This window comes from Hemitrygon akajei, chromosome 14 (assembly GCF_048418815.1).
Source record: "Hemitrygon akajei chromosome 14, sHemAka1.3, whole genome shotgun sequence".
Taxonomy (NCBI): domain Eukaryota; kingdom Metazoa; phylum Chordata; class Chondrichthyes; order Myliobatiformes; family Dasyatidae; genus Hemitrygon; species Hemitrygon akajei.
The window spans coordinates 87,574,469-87,595,220 of NC_133137.1; the positions used below are offsets into that span (position 1 = coordinate 87,574,469).

General features: G+C 42.3%; 1 protein-coding gene across 2 annotated transcripts in view; it reads right to left on the reverse strand.

The window, feature by feature from the left end:
• The window catches only part of taf3 (TAF3 RNA polymerase II, TATA box binding protein (TBP)-associated facto), a 236,851-nt gene that overhangs the window by 202,018 nt on the left and 14,081 nt on the right, over positions 1–20,752 (reverse strand). Inside the window, exon 2 of one of the 2 annotated variants that reach the window (XM_073066522.1) lies at positions 12,263–12,346. The exons of the other annotated variant lie outside the window; for it this stretch is intronic. The gene's annotated coding sequence lies outside the window, so the exon portion shown is untranslated. The remainder of the gene's footprint in view (positions 1–12,262; positions 12,347–20,752) is intronic. 2 annotated transcript variants of the gene reach the window in all.

The following is a 20,752-nucleotide window of genomic DNA, read 5'->3' on the forward strand; positions in this document are numbered from 1 at the left end:
GACTAGCTCAGGTGGGGGATCCTGGATGGCAAAGAGTAGTCTGGCTGAATACCGGTTCGTTTTCTTCCCTCGAGCCTTGACACTGACTTGATATTTAACCTGGCCATCTCTTCCAACCTCTCGTCGGCGATAACCAACCTTCATGCACTTCAAGGTGCTGTACCTGCATTCCTGAAAGTTGAGTTCACCAAGTCCTTCAGGAGATCGTAAAATCAATAGTTCATTTAGATATTTCAAAAGTACAGTCCTTACAGGGAAGTTACAGGCTGTGGATTGCAGTGATCGTAGTTCAGAAAAAGTACATCTAGTACTATTATAAGCTGCCCACCAAACATTGCTGCATATCACAAGTGCCATCCATATTGACACCAACAACAGTTTCATCATCAAATATACTTGAAAATGCGAAACTAGTGGTATGATGGCAGCGATAAATGGCAACACTTTGCGTGTAGCTCCAAGTAGATTCATAAAATATTCCTGTTCAGGACTACTACAACTGAAATCCAGTCATAGACATTCATACTTCAGTGAGCAACTTCATTTTAAGGCATTTAAGAAACAAACTGTTACTCAAATCTAGTGATATCAGCTGATTTTGGACTGCAGACTTGGGTTGTGAGTCCAGTTCCCCCTTAAAAAATGGATGCATGGAAGATGAGCCGGTCTGCAGGTATGACCGAAACACAGAAGCCTGAGGCCACCACCCCCCACCCCCCCCACCCCACTCCCAACTTTCCTGCTGGTGAATGTACAGTCTCTGGAAATAAAATTGAAGACCTCAGAGGAAGATGGCAGTACTAGAGGGGCATCAGGAACAGCTGTGTACTTTGGTTCATTGAAACATGGCTCACCTCTGCCATTTTGGACACAGCCCGATGGCTTCACTATTCTCCACAAAGACAAGACAGCTCAGTCTTTTAAAGACATCATAGTGCACAGACATAGTGCACATCAAGTGCACAGAGCATGCATCATAGTGCACAGACAAGGCCGTTCTGTCTCAGTCCTGCTCACCATATCTGAAACAGCCAGCAGTCAAATGGTGCCCATTTTATCTGTCGAGGGAGTTTTCTGCCATCAATGTGGCAGCGGTGTACATTCCACCCAAGGCCAACATCAGGCATGCACTGGAGGAGCAGAGTACCATGATCAGCAGTTACGAAACAGCGCACCCATATGCCTTCCATATTGTTGTGATCAATTTCAACTAGGCAAGCTTGAATAAGTCTGAACAACTATCACCAACATATTAGCTGTGGAACCAGAGAAGCCAACATACTTGAACACTGTTATGCCATCATCAAGAACAATTACTGTACCACCCAATGTTTACACGTCTGATCACCTGGATGTCCTTCTATTTCCAGTGTTTAGGCAGAGACTAAAGACTGCAGCACCAGTGGTGAGGAAAAATAAGATACCAGTCAAGGGAGGCAGAGGAGCACTTCCAGGACTGCTCTGAGTCAATATTCAGGAACAATATTCAGGGACTCATCTTCGAATCTGAATGAATACACTACAGTTGTCACCAACTTCATCAAGACCTATGTGGATGAGTGTACGCCTTCAAAAACATATTGGGCATACCCAAACCAAAAGCTGCAGATGAACCAGGAGATTCATAATCTTCTGACAGCTAGATCTGTGGCATTCAAGACCGGTGATCCAGAACTATGCAAGAAGTTCAGTTTTGACCGAGAGAAGGCTATTTTAAGAGAGGGGAAAAAAAACTATTCCGATTGAAGTTAGAGATGGAATTGAATGCACGTCAAGCAGGGTGTGCAGGCCATTATTTCTTACAAAGCGAAAGCTAACATCATGAATGGCTGTGATGCTTCATTCTCAGTTGAGCTCAATGCCTTTTACGTAGGCTTTGAAAGGGAGAATAAAACTCACCTCTATGAATCCCTACAGCATCTAGTAACTGTGCGACCACTGTCTTGGAGGCCAATATCAGAATATCTTTCAAGAGGCCTCAGGCCCTGATACTAGGGGATTGAAAAACTATACTAAACAGATGGCCAGTGTGTTCAAGGAAATCTTCAATCTCTCACTGCTACAGTCAGAGGTTCCCAACTGCTTTAAAAGAGCAATAATCATACCAGTGTCCAAGAACAGCAGAATGAGCTACCTCAACAATAATTGCCCAGATGTACTAACATCTATAGTGATTAAGTGCTTTGAGAGGTTGGTCCTGACTAGAATCAATTCCTGCCTGAGCAAGGATCTGGACATGCTGCATTTTCCTGTCACCACAATAGGTCAACAGTGGATGTAATTTCACTCTCCACTCAGTCTTGGATCACCTGGACAAAAGCAATACCTACTGTACATCAAGCTGCTGTTCAACAGATCTAATCAACAAGCTCCAAAACCTGGACCTCTGTACTTCCCTCTGCAATTGGATCTTTGACTTCCTCACTGGGAGACCAGAGTCTGTGTGGATTGGAAATAACATCTCCTCCTCTCTGACAATCAACACTGGCGCATCCCAAGGAGGTGTGCTTAGCTCACCTCTCTATTCGTTCTACACCCATGACTGTGTAGCTAGGGACAGCTCAAGTGCCATCTATAAATTTGAAGATGACACAATTATTGTTGGATCACACAGTGACAAGGAGGCATTCAGGAGCCAGACAGATTAGCCGGTTGAGTGGTGTCGCAACAATAACTTTGCACTCAAAGTCAGTAAGACCAAGGAATTGAATTGTGTACTTCAGGAAGGGTAAGTCAAGGGAACACATACAAATCCTCATCGAGGGATCAGCAGTGGAAAGGGTGAGCAGTTTCAATTTCCTGTGTATCAACATCTCTGAAAACCTATCCTGGGTCCAGCATATTGATACAATTATAAAGAAGGCATGGATAGTGGCTATATTTCATTAGGGGTTTGAGGAGATCTGGAATGTTATCAAAGACTCTAGCAAATTTCTACAGATGTACCATGGAAAGCATTCTAACTGGTTCCATCATCCTTTGACATGGAGAGGCCACTGTCCAGGATTAGAAAATGCTACAGAAAGTTGCAATCTTAGCCAGCTGCATCATGAGCACTGGCCTCCCCACCAATGAGGACATATTCAAAAAGGTGGCATCCATCATTAAGGCCCCCTTCAGCCAGAACATGCCTTCTTCTCATTACTATCATCAGTGAGGAAGCACGGGAGCCTGAAGATACACACTCAATTATTCACGAACAGCTTCTTCCACTCTGCCAACAGATTTCTGAATGGACAATGAACACTACCTCACTATAGATTTTTTTTCTTTTTCTTGCTGTTTTTGCGCTATATATATATTTATTTCTTATTGTAATTTATAGTTTTTTTTATTACACTGGACATCGAAGATTTTACTTCCTGAATACTTTTGGGTGTTTCTTATGGATATTGGGCTCCTGATCATGAAAATTACATGAAATTTCCCTACCATGGACCATTTTTTTGAAATTGCATATATTTGTTATTTTGAATCAATTAAAACGTTGCCCATAGTGTAAGCTGAAAAGTTTTCTATCTTTTTCAGGTACGCTTGGTCATGCTTAGGCAGGGTGGATGCTGCATGGCAGGACAGGTTTTAGAAAGGCTATAAAAGCATCATGCACACACCATTCCATGCATTGTATTTATATGTACATGGTTTGCAATCACAATGATGAGCAAGCTCTAGACAAATAGCATATTGTGTGTACTTACTATAATAAGGTATTTGTATTTTCAGGAGCATTTGTGATAGCAAACTGTCTCACCAATGTTGCAACAGCCACAATACTTGTATATTTTTGGTGAGCATATGCTTAAATCTCCAAGACAGAGGACAACTCCACTTATTAAGAAAGCCTATGAGCTCTCTTTTGGGTGTTGGCGACCAAGACAAAGCCAGGGTTCCTGACATTTGTTGTGCAACATGTGCAGTCAATTTTAAAGCCTGGCTCAGAGGTATTAGGAAGTTAATGCTGTTCGCTGTCCCAATGATAAGGCGAGAGCAGAAAAATCATGTGACAGACTGCTACTTCTGTCTGACCAGTGTGTCTGGTTTCTCTGCTAAAAACAATAAATCCATTGAATACCCCAATTTTCCTTCAGCCATGAGACTTGTGCTACATGACCATAGTCTTCCAGTACCAAAGCCAACAGAGACACTGATTCTAGAAGAAACAGATGAAGATGCCATGATGCACAAGCCAGGAATGTAAAAAGACAAAAACTGATACAGATATTGAACTTTTTATGTCAAGTGGGCCTCAACTGATAACTCAATCTGACTTAAATTGCCTGGTCAGAGATTTTGGTCAAAGGCAAAAGCAAAATTACTAGGTTCAAGACTGCAAGGATGGAATCTGCTGTCACCAGGCAGAAAAATTTCTGTGAATAATTTTGATATTTGAACAGATGTTTCCCAGAATAACTGATGTCAAGGTTAAGGAAGGTATTATTGTTGGTCCACAAATCATCAATGACAAGAAATTCAAAGAACTAGTGGGACCAGAGAAAAGTTTGTGGAAAGTGTTCAAGGACATTGTTGAAAATTTTCTTGGCAACTCCAGAACACCAAACTACATGCAGCTGGTTGACAACATGATTCAAGCGTACAAAATCATGGAAGTGCAACATGTCACTGAAGATTCATTTTTTGCATTCCTATTTAGACTTCTTCCCTGCAAATCCTGGTGCTGTCTTTGACGAGCATGGTGAAAGGTTTCACCAGGACACTGCAGGCATGGAGAAATGGTATCAGGGCAACTGGAATCTATCAATCCAGGCTGATTATTGTTGGACATTTAGTGAGATACCTCAGATGTTGAGTGCAAAGAAACATCATCAAAAAAACATTTTTATCTTAGTTGAACTATAGCAAAGCGTCAGCACCACTATGCAAATAAACACATTATATTCAATAACAATTAATTTCTTGTTTATCCAAAGTCCCATGTGATACGAGTAGTCAAATTATATTAGTGTTCAGCTTCAAGTAGTCTATCATAACCACAAAAATATCTGAGGAAGAAATACTTTTGAAAAAAAAATTGCTGTCCAGTATTATTATATATTGCAAAGTACTGTGCATCAAAACAACCAATTTCATGACATATGCCAGTGATATTAAACATGATTGTTATTCTGATTCTGGTTCTGATGATTTGATCAAACATGGACAATTCTAATCATATTTCCAATACATACTCAATTTCTTTTCAGGTGACACATTTCAGAATACTTCACTGAGGTCCCATTACAAACAAGAGAAAATCTGCAGATGCTGGAAGTCCGAGCAACACACACAAAATGCTGGAGGAACTCAGCAGGCCAAGCAGCATCTATGGCAAAAAGTACAGCTGACGTAAGGCTCTCAGCCTGAAATGTCAACTGTACTTTTCCCATAGATGCTACCTGGCCTGCTGAGTTTGTCCAGCATTTTGTGTGTGTTGCTGAGGTCCCATTGTTGATTTTTATATTTGTTTACTGGTCTGGAGATTATCAGTACTGCATTTAATTGAGACTACTCTTCTTTGCCTCTAGTTATTGCTAGTGTTTCAGCTGCCATCATTTCATTCTTCCTTCGATGTTAGACTATAAGACTTACTTTGGACACTTGACAATTCTTGTAGAATTCTTTCACATACTCACTTCAACAACACACCTTTCTGAATCACTTTAGCAATTTTCATACTTGTAACAGTGAAATCTTTCTCTACAGCTAGAGGCTCCCAACCTGGGGTCCATGACATATTAAAAAAAAGATTGGGAACCTCTGTGCTATTCATACATTAATCTGGACAGCACATTTTTAATTACATTTTATTTTGATGATCAACATTCAATTACACCCTATGGCAAAACTGACCACCCTGGAAACCTCACACAAGTCTGTCACTCAAAATACAATCTAAAAAGTCTGCAAAGCTGCAATGCCTTGATTGTTTTTCACTGTGACAATGTAATCATTCGCACTTACTCCCATTTTCTGATTTTGTGCGTCAAATTTATAGCTCTCTGGTTAACCATATTAAATGGCTGCAAGTTGAAGCACTCTTTGCATTTCCGCGCTACCTCTGCAAATGAAATATGTTGAACTTTCTGCAGAGCTACCGTTAGTGAATATGCAATATACCTTGCTGCTGTTCTCTGTCAGTCAAATCATTTTCCCTCCCTCAAAATGTCCATGCACAGTCTTCCACCTCAAGAATATTACTGGCCATGAAAAGTAGTCCTGCCTTCTTCACAAATGATTGAATGTTTCACACATCTTGATTCATGCTATCTTAGCGCTGGAAGCATGGCAACACATGCAAACTGCCTTCAGCACATCGTTAAGGTTGATTTATACTTGTGCATCGCATCTACGCTGTAGGTACCGCGTACCCTACACTGTAGGGTGGCATGCACCTCCCCTAAAAAGTAACTCACACGTCGCGGCGACGCAGACCGCAACAACTGTGATTGGTCTGCTTGGTAGCATCTCATTTCCTCCTACGCATTTCCGGTTGCTTCTTCTCCACCGTGTCTATACACCAATGCGAAATAGATGAACCAAATTGTCAAATCTACCTGCCGACATGCGAAAATGTTTGAAATGCATTTCCTCGTCCATGTCTCTCATGAAGAAATTCAACACAGTGGCATAGAAACCCCACCGCCAACTAGTTTTGGCGCACACAACGCATGCTCGCGACACAGAAGTGAAAATCAGGGCTACGGTGTAGGCTACAGCATAGCCCGTACGCACAAGTATAAATCAGCCTTTAGATGGAGTTGGTCGTTGATGTAAGCGACATATTTCAATGTGTGTTTCAATGCTTCAATGTACATATGACAAATAAAGCTAATCTTCATCCTCTTTGTCTTTATACATCACTGGTTGTCCATGATACTTATTTACGCTTAAGTGCCCATTTTCTTTCTTTTCCCAGTAAAAAGATGTCAAAACACTCATGTCTCTAAGTTTTCATAGTACATCCAGAATGACTCATTTTATTGCCGACTGACACAGTCCATCATATTTTAATGCTTACTTTAAGAATCTGTTGATATAGTTTTAGCAGAGAAGCAAAGACTCTTAAGGAAACTGCTATATGTAGCTCTAAACTCGCTCAGGCTCCCACAAATGCACTAACTATTCAACAGCTTTGATTCTATTGTAAAGTTCTACTCGATTGATTCCCTGTCTGGAAGTGGACTGGTCAAGGGAAGTGCCTGGTGTGAAAAGTGCTAGTCTTTGGCTCGAGAGTCTTCGGCGAGGAGACTACGCCAGGCACAATTGCAGAGGGTGAAGACATGACCGCTAAGCTGATTCAGTGTGCTACGTGCATGATGTGGGAGGTCAGGGACACTGATGGTGCCCCCGGCTGCTACAGCTGTGGAAAGTGTGTCCAGATTCAGCTTCTGAAGGAGCATGTTGCAGCACTGAAAAAAGAACTGGATGACCTCAGGTTTATCTGCGAAAACGAGGGTTTTCTGGACAGGACCTACAGTGAGGTCGTTACACCGAGGATACCGGAAGAGAGAAAGGGGGCGACGATGAGGAAGGAAAGGATGCTTGAAGTACAGGAGACCCCAGGGGATGTATCTCTCGTAAACAGGTTCACCTTCTTGGAAGGTGTCAGGACAGAAGATACTACCAGTCTGAGAGGTGGACAGGTCTGTGAGCCGAAAATTGGTGCAGAAGCAGAGCCAAGGAGTCAGACATCAGGAAGAGCCGTGGTAGTAGGGGACTCCATAGTAAGAGGTACGGAAAGGGGTTTCTGCGGCAACAGGTGAGATTTAAGGATGGTGTGTTGCCTCCCTGGTGCTAGGATCCAGGACATCACGGACCGATTGCAGGGAATCCTCAAGGGTGAAGGTAAACAGCCGGAAGTGGTAGTGCATGTCGGCACAAATGACATCGGGAAGAAGAGGAAGGACATTCTGTAGCGGGACTTCAGAGAACTCGGAAGAAGGCTGAAAAGCAGGACTTCCAGGGTGGTTATCTCTGGTTTGCTTCCAGTTCCTCGTGCTGGAGAGGGCAGGAACAGGGAGATAATGGATCTGAATGTGTGGCTGAGGAACTGGTGCAGGAAGCAAGGATTTACATTCTTGGACCACTGGGATCTGTTTTGGGGTAGGGATGAATTGTACAAAAAGGACGGGTTGCACTTTAATAGGTGGGGGACCAGCATTCTGGCAGACAGGTTTGCCACTGCAACACGGATGTGTTTAAACTAAGTAGTGGGGGGGGAGGGGATGAACTGGAAATATAAGGATGGATTTAAAGGGAAAGTGAAAATAAGAAAAGTTAAAAAGGACAACAGAATCAATGGAGTAGAAAGCTCAAGAAGAGATCATACAGTATAGCCAAGTGAAATATGAGTTGATATGAAAGGAGAGGGGAGTACCGAATTAAAAGTATTATATATGAAATCCACGGAGTATAAGGAATAAAGTAGATGAGCTTGAGGTTCAGTTGGAAATTGGCAAGTACGATGTTGTGGGAATAACTGAGACATGGCTTCAAGCGGACAGGGCCTGGGAAATGAATATTCAAGGATATACATCTTATCGAAAGGACAGGCTGACTGGCAGAGGGGGTGGGGTGGCTCTGTTGGTGAGGAATGATATTCAGTCCCTTGCGAGGGGGGACATAGAATCTGGGGATGTAGAGTCAGTATGGATAGAACTGAGAAATTCTAAGGGTAGAAAGACCCTAATGGGAGTTATCTACAGGCCCCCAAACAGCAGTCTGGATGTAGGGTGTAAGTTGCATGAAGAGTTAAAATTGGCATGTCGCAAAGGTAATGATACAGTTGTCATGGGGGATTTCAACATGCAGGTAGACTGGGAGAATCAGAATGGTACTGGACCCCAAGAAAGGGAGTTTGTGGAGTGCCTCCGAGATGGATTCTTAGAACAGCTTGTACTGGAGCCTACCAGGCAGAAGGCAATTCTAGATTTAGTGTTGTGCAATGAACCGGATTTGATCAGGGACCTCGAGGTAAAGGAACCATTAGGAGATAGTGACCATAATATGATATGTTTTAACCTACAATTTGAGAAGGGAAAATCGGATGTGTCAGTATTACAGTTGAACAAAGGGAACTATGGAGCTATGAGGGAGAAGCTGGCCAAAGTTCAATGGAACAATACCCTAGCAGGGAAGACAGTGGAACAAAAATGGCAGGTATTTCTGGGAATAATGCAGAAGGTGCAGGATCGGTTTGTTCCAAAGAGGAAGAAAGATCCTAAGGGGAGTAAGGGGTGGCCGTGGCTGACAAGGGAAGTAAAGGGCAGTATAAAAATAAAAGAGAAGAAGTATAACATAGCAAAGATGAGCGGGAAACCGGAGGACTGGGAAGCTTTTAAAGAGCAACAGAAGATAACAAAAAAGGCAATACGCCAAGAAAAAATGAGGTACGAAGGTAAACTAGCCAAGAATATAAAGGAGGATAGTAAAAGCTTCTTTAGGTATGTGAATAGCAAAAAAAATAGTTAAGACCAAAATTGGGCCATTGAAGACAGAAACGGGTGAATTTATTATGGGGAACAAGGAAATGGCAGATGAGTTGAACAAGTACTTTGGATCTGTCTTCACTAGGGAAGACACAAACAATATCCCAGATGTAATAGTGGCCAAAGGAACTAGGGTAAAGGATGAACTGAAGGAAATTTATATTAGGCAAGAAATGGTGTTGGATAGACTGTTGAGTCTGAAGGCTGATAAGTCCCTGGGACCTGATGGTCTGCATCCCAGGGTACTTAAAGAGGTGGCTCTAGAAATCGTGGATGCATTGGTAATCATTTTCCAATGTTCTACAGATTCAGGAACAGTTCCTGCTGATTGGAGGGTGGCTAATGTTGTCCCACTTTTCAAGAAAGGAGGGAGAGAGAAAACAGGGAATTATAGACCAGTTAGCCTGACGTCAGTGGTGGGAAAGATGCTGGAGTCAATTATAAAAGAGGAAATTACGACACATTGGGATAGCAGTAGGAGGATCAGTCCGAGTCAGCATGGATTTATGAAGGGAAAATCATGCTTGACTAATCTTCTGGAGTTTTTTGAGGATGTAACTATGAAAATGGACAAGGGAGAGCCAGTGGATGTAGTGTACCTGGACTTCCAGAAAGCTTTTGATAAAGTCCCACATAGGAGATTAGTAGGCAAAATTAGGGCACATGGTATTGGGGGCAGAGTACTGACATGGATTGAAAATTGGCTGGCTGACAGGAAACAAAGAGTAGTGATTAACGGGTCCCTTTCGGAGCGGCAGGCTGTGACCAGTGGGGTACCGCAAGGTTCGGTGCTGGGACCGCAGCTGTTTACAATATACATTAATGATTTAGATGAAGGGATTAAAAGTAACATTAGCAAATTTGCTGATGACACAAAGCTGGGTGGCAGTGTAAAAATGTTAGGAGGATGTTATGAGAATGCAGGGTGACTTGGACATGTTGGGTGAGTGGGCAAATGTATGGCAGATGCAGTTTAATGTGGATAAATGTGAGGTTATCCACTTTGGTGGCAAGAACAGGAAGGCAGATTACTATCTAAATGGAGTCAAGTTAGGAAAAGGGGAAGTACAACGAGATCTAGGTGTTCTTGTACATCAGTCAATGAAAGCAAGCATGCAGGTACAGCAGGCAGTGAAGAAAGCTAATGGCATGCTGGCTTTTATAACAAGAGGAATTGAGTATAGGAGTAAAGAGGTCCTTCTGCAGCTGTACAGGGCCCTGGTGAGACCACACCTGGAGTATTGTGTGCAGTTTTGGTCTCCAAATTTGAGGAAGGACATTCTTGCTATTGAGGGAGTGCAGCGTAGGTTCACAAGGTTAATTCCCAGAATGGCGGGACTGTCATATGTTGAAAGATTGGAGCGACTGGGCTTGTATACACGAATTTAGAAGGATGAGAGGGGATCTGATTGAAACATATAAGATTATTAAGGGATTGGACACACTGGAGGCAGGAAGCATGTTCCCGCTGATGGGTAAGTTCAGAACTAGAGGCCACAGTTTAAGAATAAGGGGTAGGCCATTTAGAATAGAGATGCAGAAAAACTTTTTCACCCAGAGAGTGGTGGATATGTGGAATGCTCTGCCCCAGAAGGCAGTGGAGGCCAAGTCTCTGGATGCATTCAAGAGAGAGTTAGATAGAGCTCTTATAGATAGCGGGGTCAAGGGATATGGGGAGAGGGCAGGAATGGGGTACTGAATGTGTATGATCAGCCATGATCACAGTGAATGGCGGTGCTGGCTAGAAGGGCCGAATGGCCTACTCCTGCACCTACTGTCTATTGTCTATTGTCTAAAGTTCTATTAAATAGCATGCCCACAGATTAGATCCTCTGACTTCTCAAAAAAAAATTATTTAGCTAATCTTTATTTAAAGATAGGCCGGCTGGTGGCACAATGGCATCAGCGCCGGACTCTGGAGCGAAGGCTCCTGAGTTCGAATCCAAGTCAGGCCACCCCCAAGCACGCTTTCCATCCATGCCAGGTTGAGCGTCGAGCTAGCCACTCGGCCTCATTAAAAAAAAGGGTCGAGTCAGGAACGTTCATATCGTGACCTGGTTAATCCAAAAGGAGACCAATCCTGACACCACGCACCAGATAAGAATGGCTGATTGTCTGGTGCGACATGCTAAAAAAAATTTAAAGGTACAGCACAGTCACTTGTGCTTCCAGCCCAACAATCCCATGCTGCCTGATTCCATCCATGTGACCAATTAACCAACTAACCAGCATGTCTTTGGAATGTGGAGCACCAGGGGGAAACCTCGCAATCATGGGAAGAACATACAAACTCCTTACAGACAGCAGAGGGAATTGAAACTCTTTCACTAGCACTGTAATAACGTCATGGTAACTATTACAATCATTACAATACTGCGTACACCTCCCCCCCCCTTGCAATATGAAACAAAGCTCATGGTCCACAGTGACCTGCAGTACATGCTTCAATACACTGGAGATTAAAGTTAAAGATTAGCTTTATTTGTCACATGTACATTGAAACATCAAAACAGTGAAATGCGTCAAACACTGTCAGACTGAGGATATGCTGGGGTAGCCCACAAGTGTTGCCATGCTTCCAGCGCCAACATAGCATGCCCACAATTTACTAACCCTAACCCGTATGTCTTTTTGGAATGTGGGAGGAAAGACAGCATTCAGTGGAAACTCTACACAGTCACAGGGAGAACATACAAACTTCTTACAGACAGGGGCAGGGTTTGAACACTGATCTGGCGCTAATAAGCTTTATATTAACCCCTATGCTACCGTGCTACCTGGATAGGTGTCCGTGCTCGATGGGTGTCTTTGCAATATCTTCTAAACCTGCTGGCAGGTTTACATCTCTCCCAGACCAACATCTGCAACATCAAAACCCTAATTAGATCAGACATAGTCAAGTTCCCCGCATGCTGAACAACTGACTGCTGAAATCAATGGAGTTCTGTCAAAGCAAAAGGTTACCATGTGGATAGATGAAATTTCACAAGGATGCACTCAAAGCCTCCTTGTAAAATTGACACGTTCCCTACCAAATCCCCAAAACACAACCACTCAAACCAACAAAGGAGTATTGAAGAGAGCATTAAAAAACTTCATGTTCACTCGTAAAAAACACACAGAAGCCCAGATTATAAGGCAGGCGGAACATACACATACCCATCTGACAGCCCTGCCAACAACCTCAAACACCCACAGAACTGGCATACAAGAAGTTGTTCTTCATCCTAAAGGAATGCAAAATACTGGAATCTGTACAGGATACCCAGTGCAACAAAATGTTATGTGCTTTATTCTGGTCTAAGAGCAAGGTACACCAACACATGAAATCCATATATATTAAACAAAATCATTAAGTTTTGTATTATGACATTTTACGTAATATACCGCATCAATGTTGCTTTAAACAGAGAAATTGCTTTCAGATGTAAAGCAACTTTAATTCTAAGGGTTAGAACATAAGGCTGTGGAGTCATAGAATCACAGAATGATGGGATTATAAAGCACAGAAAACAGTCTTTCAGCCCATCTGTAGGAGCTACGTATCTATTTTCTGCCTGTCTGTATTGTATATTGTGTTGTCCTTTTTATTATGGGTTACGGCAATTTGTCACATGGGTTGAGATTTGGAGAAATACAGTAAATGAGTTGTGGTTGTTAGTTCACCCTTTGTGTTGTTAGTGGCATGAGGTGAGAGTGAGAGAGGGAGAAGGGTATGGGTAATGGAGGGGGCGGGACATTTGGGGGCATTACTGGAAATTTGAGAAATCGATGATCATGCCAGCAGGTTGGAGGCTACCCAAACAGAATATAAGGTGTTGTTCCTCCAACCTAAGTGTGGCCTCATCATGACAGTGGAGGAGGCCATGGACGGACCTATCAAAATGGGAATGGGAAGTGTAATTAAAAGAATGGCCACAGGGTTTAAAATGGGTGGCCACTGGGAGATCCCGCTTTTCAGCCCTGTGTCACTTTCACCAATCAACTTCCCAGCTCTTTACTTCATCTGTGGTGGTTCTCTCTCCCCTATCCTCACCTTTTAAATCTACAAGGGTTCGGCCCAAAACGTCGACTGTTTTCCACAGATGCTGCCTGGCCTGCGAAGTTCCTCCAGCATTTTGTATGTATTGCTCAAATACTGATTTCATTACTTCCCAAGGATGAACAGGGCAAAAAAACCAGAATGAATGTTTTTCAAGCACTGATAGCTATAGCAGTGCATTCACAGACGATGTGAAACAATGGTTGACCCAAACATGTTAGACTGAACAAGAGAAAACTGAAGGTCATATTGCTGCAATAAATGAAAATGCACCTCACCTTCCAACAGACAATGTTTCTCAAATTCCATGGCATGTTTTGACTATGCATATAGCAGATGACCCTCAAGATGATGTGAAACTAACGACAGTATGTCAAATGCCAGTACTCGAAGCTCTGCTACAGGAAGAAAATCTTCTCTATCTATTACCTCCTCTGGAATAGAGCAGATTTAGCTGCATTATTGACACATCAATGATTACTGAAGGATAAACATATCCTGGAAGAGCAAAAGCTGTTCCTCATGGAACAGCTATGAAAAAGGAAGAAGATGGAGGAAGAAATTGCCGTACTTATGGCCAAAGTTAGTGTGCTTAGGGCTTCAAAGGTAGTTAGTGCTCAAAGTACTCCAGCAGGACTGTCCTATGGTGTGAGTTCCTATCTTGAAAAAGCACATAGAAAAATTTTAATTTGATGGTGATACGGTACACTATGGACTAGAGAACTTGTCAGAAGTTGCCAACATTTCGACCCTAAGAAAGTATATATCAAGGCTAAGGCTTAACTGCAGGATCATTTAGGTAATAAATAAAAAATTGCATCCGCCAAATGCAAAACACTCTTTCTTGGGTACCCAACAAGTCTGAAGATGTGAAAGCCCTTCAAGATTGCAGTCTTTTTCTTAGAGGCTATTGCAATGCCATGGACGAAGTACCTGGAGTACATGCATGAGCTGAACAAGCCTGAAACATTCTGATTGTCATAAAAAAACAGCCCTACATGCTTAAGGATAAATGGAGAATAGTGGTCTGTGAACTGCAAGAAAGGCACAACCCTTAGACCACTTTTGTTGACATTGTTGATTTTATTGAAAGGCAAGTAAAGATTGCCTTTGGTAATATACTGGATATTCTATCAACATACTGCAAAGCAAATGTGTGAACAAAACTAACTACAACTTTGTTCTAAGGCCACAGAAAGCAGATTTGCCACTGTGAGAAGTAAAGCTAAAACTGAACCTGGAACTAATGGAAGGGAAATGGTCTCATCAGCTAAAGGGGATTGTCTGTTCTGCAAGGGTGAACACACACTAGATTTGTGCCATCATCTGGTGAAAGGGGCTCATAGTGAGAAGATTGCCTTCTTAAAAGAAAATGGTGTCTGCTTTGGTTGTTTATGTATAGGACACATCAGCAAAGATTGCAGGAAGCATCTTTTATGCAAGGTATACAGTTTTAAACATCTCAGCATACTTCATATTCACTCTAACAAAAATGGTGCAGAATCAAAATAAGCTGTGAAAGAATTAGATACAGCAATGCCCTGGTATCCAATGGCTTTACAGGGGTTGGCAATCATGATTGTAAACTTCCCATAATTCCAGTACGAGTGTAGTCTAAGAAGGATAACACGACAGTGGTTACTGATGGTTTCCTAGATCACGGTAGTATAGCAGTGTTCTCTACAATAGGCCTAACGTACAAGTTCAAACTCACAGGCATTCTCTTACGCATGATGGGTCAAGAGAAGATCATGAGGAGCTACATTGTTTCAACATTGCAGTGGCTGGCTTAGATGGTGAAAACTATTGTGAACTAAATAACACCTATATACAGGGAAGTATGGTATGCTTGTACACAGAGGGAACATTCCATGACAGAGGGATCTCCAGGAATAGTCTCACTTGAAATATGTCCATTTGCCAGAGATTGATTTGGAAATTGAGCTGATTAAAGGATTGAAGCCATTGCAAGTAATTCACACTGTTAATAATGGACCTTATGCAATTAGAACAATGTTGGGTTGGACTGTGAATGGACCACTGAAAGGAGACAATGGTGATGGGAGGGATTGTGCACAGCCAGAGCTGACAGTTAACAGGATCTCAGTTTTGAACTTGGATTATGAGTTACTAACTTCAAACTTACTGCATTTTCGCTCAGAGTTGAACTGCATGTGCATGTGACAAGAGTTGTATAACTCATCTCCTTCTACCTTAGGCCACAAAGTTATCAATCACCCCTCATATGTTGATAACTGCCTTGTGTCAGTGTCCTCTGAGGAAGAAGCTGTGTCTCTCTATAATGACCTTGTTCCCATTTGTGCTAAAGGTGGCTTTTGACTCGCAAAGTAGATAAGCAACATGGCGTGCTAGCTGTGATACCAGAGGAGCAAAGAGCAAAAAACATGAAGGATTTCGATGTGGATCAAGATATACCTTTGGTGGAGAGAGTACTAGGTGTGCAATGGTGCATTCAATCTCGTCATCATTTGAACCGTTAGTGCCTAGGTGGCACATGGGGCCTCACATTCAATCTGCTACTTTCAAATTTAAGATCACCATTCAAGAAAGAACACTTGCCAGAAGGGGGGTCCTCTCCAAAGTTAGTTCCATTTATGATCCTTTAGGAATCTTGAGTCCGGTACTACTAAGTGCTAAGAAAATCCTACAAGATCTATGCAGAAAGAGCTGGGCTGGGATGATACTATACCTATCTACATCAGTTGCTCATGAGTGGACAAGCTAGTTGGAAGAACTCTGGCAGCTGGAAGACTTCAATATTGTTAGATGTTTGGAACCCCTGGATGTTGGCAACGTCATTGCTGCACAATTACACCACTTTACAGGTTCTGGCAAAGAAAGCTATAGAGCAGTGACCTATCAATTGTTGCACAACACACGCTCTTAGATGCACAGTGCTTTTATCATGAGAAAATCTAGGGTAGCTCCATTGAAGTCAGTTTCCATCCTTCGTATGGAGCTCACTGTTGCTATGATGGCAAACCGTATGGACACATTGTGGAGGAAGGAGTTGCACAACTCAGTTTTTTGGACTGATAGTACTGAAGCATATTAAGAATGAAACTTCCAGGTACCAAACCTTCATTGCAATCAGAGTTTCAGAAATTCTTAAGGTCTCAGAGGCATCTCAATGGAGGTATGTAAACACTTCAAGCAACCTGACAGATGTGGCCTCTAGAGGGTTGAAGATGGCGGCATTCTTGATGAATGAAACATGGATGTCAGGGCTTCAATATCTTCTTCAGCCTGAAAAGGAATGGCCTGTGAATCCCAATTGTTCTGGAGAACTCCTGCTAGATTATCTGGAAGTTAGGAGCAGTGTTACAATGAATGTTGTGCAGATTGAAGAGGAGGTACATGCAGTAACACATATAATCTATCACTTCTTATCTCGGCAAACACGAGGAAATCTGCAGATGCTGGAAATTCAAACAACAGCACACACAAAATGCTGGTAGAACACAGCAGGCCAGGCAGCTTCGATACGGAGAAGCGCTGTCGACGTTTCAGGCCGAGACCCTTCTTATCTTGGACCCATTTGAGGAAGAGAGTGGCCTGGATTCTTACGTTTAAGAATCTGCTCATGTTTCTTAGAAAAAAGCTGAACATCACTCTTGCTCAGCCTGACTTGAATGAAGAACAACAAGGGTATTCTTTGGAGACAGAGATTGAAAAGGCCAAAGGTCAGATCAGCCAATGTTGTCTCTCAGTGGAGGAGCTCAGAAAGGCTGAAATAGAGATCACTGGGTTTTGCCAAAGAAAGAATCTTTCAGATGAATTCTCAAGCTTGTCAAGGGAAGAAAGTGTGAAAAGGAACAGCCATATTTTCAAGCTCAATCCAGTACTTGAAAATGGTTTTCTGAGAGTTGGTGGCCGGCTTAGTAGGGCAGCCCTGCCTGAAGAGTCTAAACATCCTGTTATACTGGCAAAGGATCTTCGTATCTCAGATCTCATTCTGAGTCATGAGGGTTTCGGGGTACTTGGAGACATGATAAAATAACTCAAAGCCAGCATGGTTTCTGTAAAGCGAAAGCTTGCCTGACAAAGCTGTTAAAGTTCTTCAAGGAAGAAACAAGCAGTCTGGACAAAGAAGAGGCAGTGGATGCCATTTACTTGGATTTTTAAAAGGCCTCTGACAAGGTGCCACATGAGGCTGCTTAACAAGATAAAATGCTGTGGCATTAGCAGGGGTGTCAAACTCATTTTAGGTCACGGGCCGGATTGAGCAAAATGCAGCTTCATGCGGGCCAGATCAGTCGGACGCGTGCGAACGCAGCTTTCGTTGCCTCCGTTTTTTCAGCCTGCTCTCGTGTCTCAGTCTCTGCTATAACTAAAGTGTTTCACTTTACAAATTCCGTTTCTTATGAAGAAGACTGCCGAGCAAGACTGCCGAATAAACACTAAAAACCCTGAAAACCTGGTACCTGAATAAACTCAGCATTAGCCATATCATACGCCATAGGCGCTTCGATTACTGGGGCCAGCTTTAATAGTAATTAGATATTATCTCACGGGCCAAAGATAATTCCACCGCGGGCCGGATTTGGCCCGCGGGCCTTGAGTTTGACATATATGCATTACAGGAAAGATACTGGCATGGATAGAGGAATGGCTGACAGGCAGGAGGCAGCAAGTGGGAATAAAGGGGGCCTTTTCCAGTTAGCTGCCAGTGATCAATGGCGTTCCTCAGGGGTTAATATTGGGACCACTACTTTTCACATTGTTTGTCAGTGATTTGGATAATGGAATTGATGGCTTTGTGGCAAAGTTTGCAGATGATACAAAGATAGGTGGAGGGGTAGGAAGTGTTAAGGGAGAAGCATGATTGCAGCAGGACTTAGACAAATTGGAAGAATGGGCCAAAAAGTGACTGATGGAATACAGTGTTGGGAAACATATGATAATGCATTTTGGTAAAAGGAACTATTATATAAATGGGGAGAAGGGGCACAGGGTTTTAAGAGTTCTCATGCAAGTCTCCCAGAAGGTTAATTTACAGGTTGAATCTGTGGTAAAGTAGGCAAATGCAATGTTGGCATTTATTTCAAGGGGAATAGAATATAAAAGCAAGGAGCTAATGCTAAGCTTTTATAAGACTCTAGTCAGGTCGCACTTGGAGTACTGTCAACAGTTCTGGGCCCCGTATCTCAAAAAGGATGTGTTGTCATTGGGAGGAGTCCAGAGGAGGTTCACGAGGATGATTCCGGGAATGAAGGGTTTAAATATGAGGAGTGTTTGCCAGTGTTGGGCCTGTACTCACTAAGGACTCGATAAGTCAACCTGCAGGCTAGCAAAGGGATGGAGTGCCTTACACCTCCTTTGATAGAGACACATCTCCATCTTGTCATCTGAAAAAGAACTTCTGGTATCTTCATTTTAATCGCTTGCTTACCTTCATTGCAATATTAAATGTTCTCTCTTTTGCTTTTATGCTGTCGTTGACTTCCCTTGTCAGTTATAGGTGCCTCATCCTCCCTTTACAATGTTTCTTCTTCTTTTGGATAAAATGATCCTGCACTTTCCAAATTACTCCCAGAAATACCTGCCATTGCTGCCCTACTGCCATCCCTGTCATCCAATCAACTTCGGTCAGCTCCTCGCTCATTCCTCTGTAGTTCCTTTTAATCAACTGTCAAACTGATAAATCTGATTTGAGCTTCTCCCTCTCAAAATGTAGAGTGAGTTGAACAAATTATGATCACTGTCTTCTAAGGGTTCTTTTTCCTTTTCCTTTTTAGCTCCCTAATCAAAACTGGTTCACTGCACCACACTAAAACTAGAATTGCCTTTTCCCTACTGGTCTCAACCACAAGCTGCTCTGAAAATCCATCTCCTCGGCATTCTACAAATTCCCTTTCTTGAGATCCAATGCCAACCTGTTTTTCCTAGACTACCAACATAAAGAAGTCCCCCATGACCACTGTAACATTCCCTTTCTTATATGCTTTTACTATCTCCTGTCGTAATTTGTACCTGACATTCTGGCTATTATTCAGAGTCCTGTATATAACCTCTGAATGACTGGTGCAGCCATTTTTAATTTTACATTTTCTATTTCCTACAACTCACCTACTGCATCCCTTGTCAAAAAGGCAAGAACAACTTATTCCTTGAAACACAACACAATGCACAGCCAATGTTTCATGAGACAATATTTTGTCATTGCTGACATTGACTGAAAATGCCTGATGGATTTTAAAACAGCTGCTTTTCACCGTGCAGCTTGTTTCTGATCAAGCAAACTTCCACAACTCTAAACTTTATTAATAGCTTTACAATAATACAAGTACTGAAGTACTTTGGCTATTTAAAACTTTCAGCTGTATTCCCAACTTCTAAGATTGTGAAAGCCTTTAACAGGGTGTCAACAATGATTAATTAGCTCCTACCTTTGCAAGGGCCACTTAAGTACTTCACTAAAAAGTTCTCTGGCACGGTTTAGCTAAACATACTGGCAGCTGTTGAGTTTTGAACATGTGTAACCCAGTGTTCTTCTGGCATCATTTCCTGCTCTAAGGAAGACTGTAAAATTAAGTCACACAAGTCCCTATAGCTTCCAACCATACTCCCTGTAGTAATTTATGATGAAAGCCCTCTGGATTGGGACTTATCTACTTTGCTGCCAACCATTTCAATAAATTGCAACAAAAACCTTTCAGAACCTCTACTTTTATTCTGTTACAGTTCTTGACCTACCTACTGACACCAAATATCAAATCTAATTTATACAATGCCTTTCACGTCACTTTAAGGACATTCATTACAGTTACCAAACTTTTCTGAACTGATAACCTGTCTTTAAGTTTTGAGTGGTATAGGGCTCTAGCACAGGGAGTGTTCAACAGGCAGCACAAAGTCAGAATTGAACCCAGGTCTCTGGCACTGTGAACTATGAGTTACACTGCTGTACCACCCTGAGCCAGGAAATTTGATCTGGAGCTTCTGGATGCTCTCACTTTAATTGTATACCGAACTTCTTCTGTCCTTGCCTTCTTTACTGTTCCAATGAAATTCACTGCAATCTGAAAAGCAGAATCTCCACCATGGGCACATTACAGCCTTCCACATCCAACAGTTCCAGATAGTCAGCAATACCTGCCTCTATGTTTCTACTTTCCAGCACTCTATTTTTTTCCCCAAATGGTTTTTCAGATAATTATTCAGTTTTTCTTATTTAAACTCCCTTTTTTTCCCAAATTTGTTC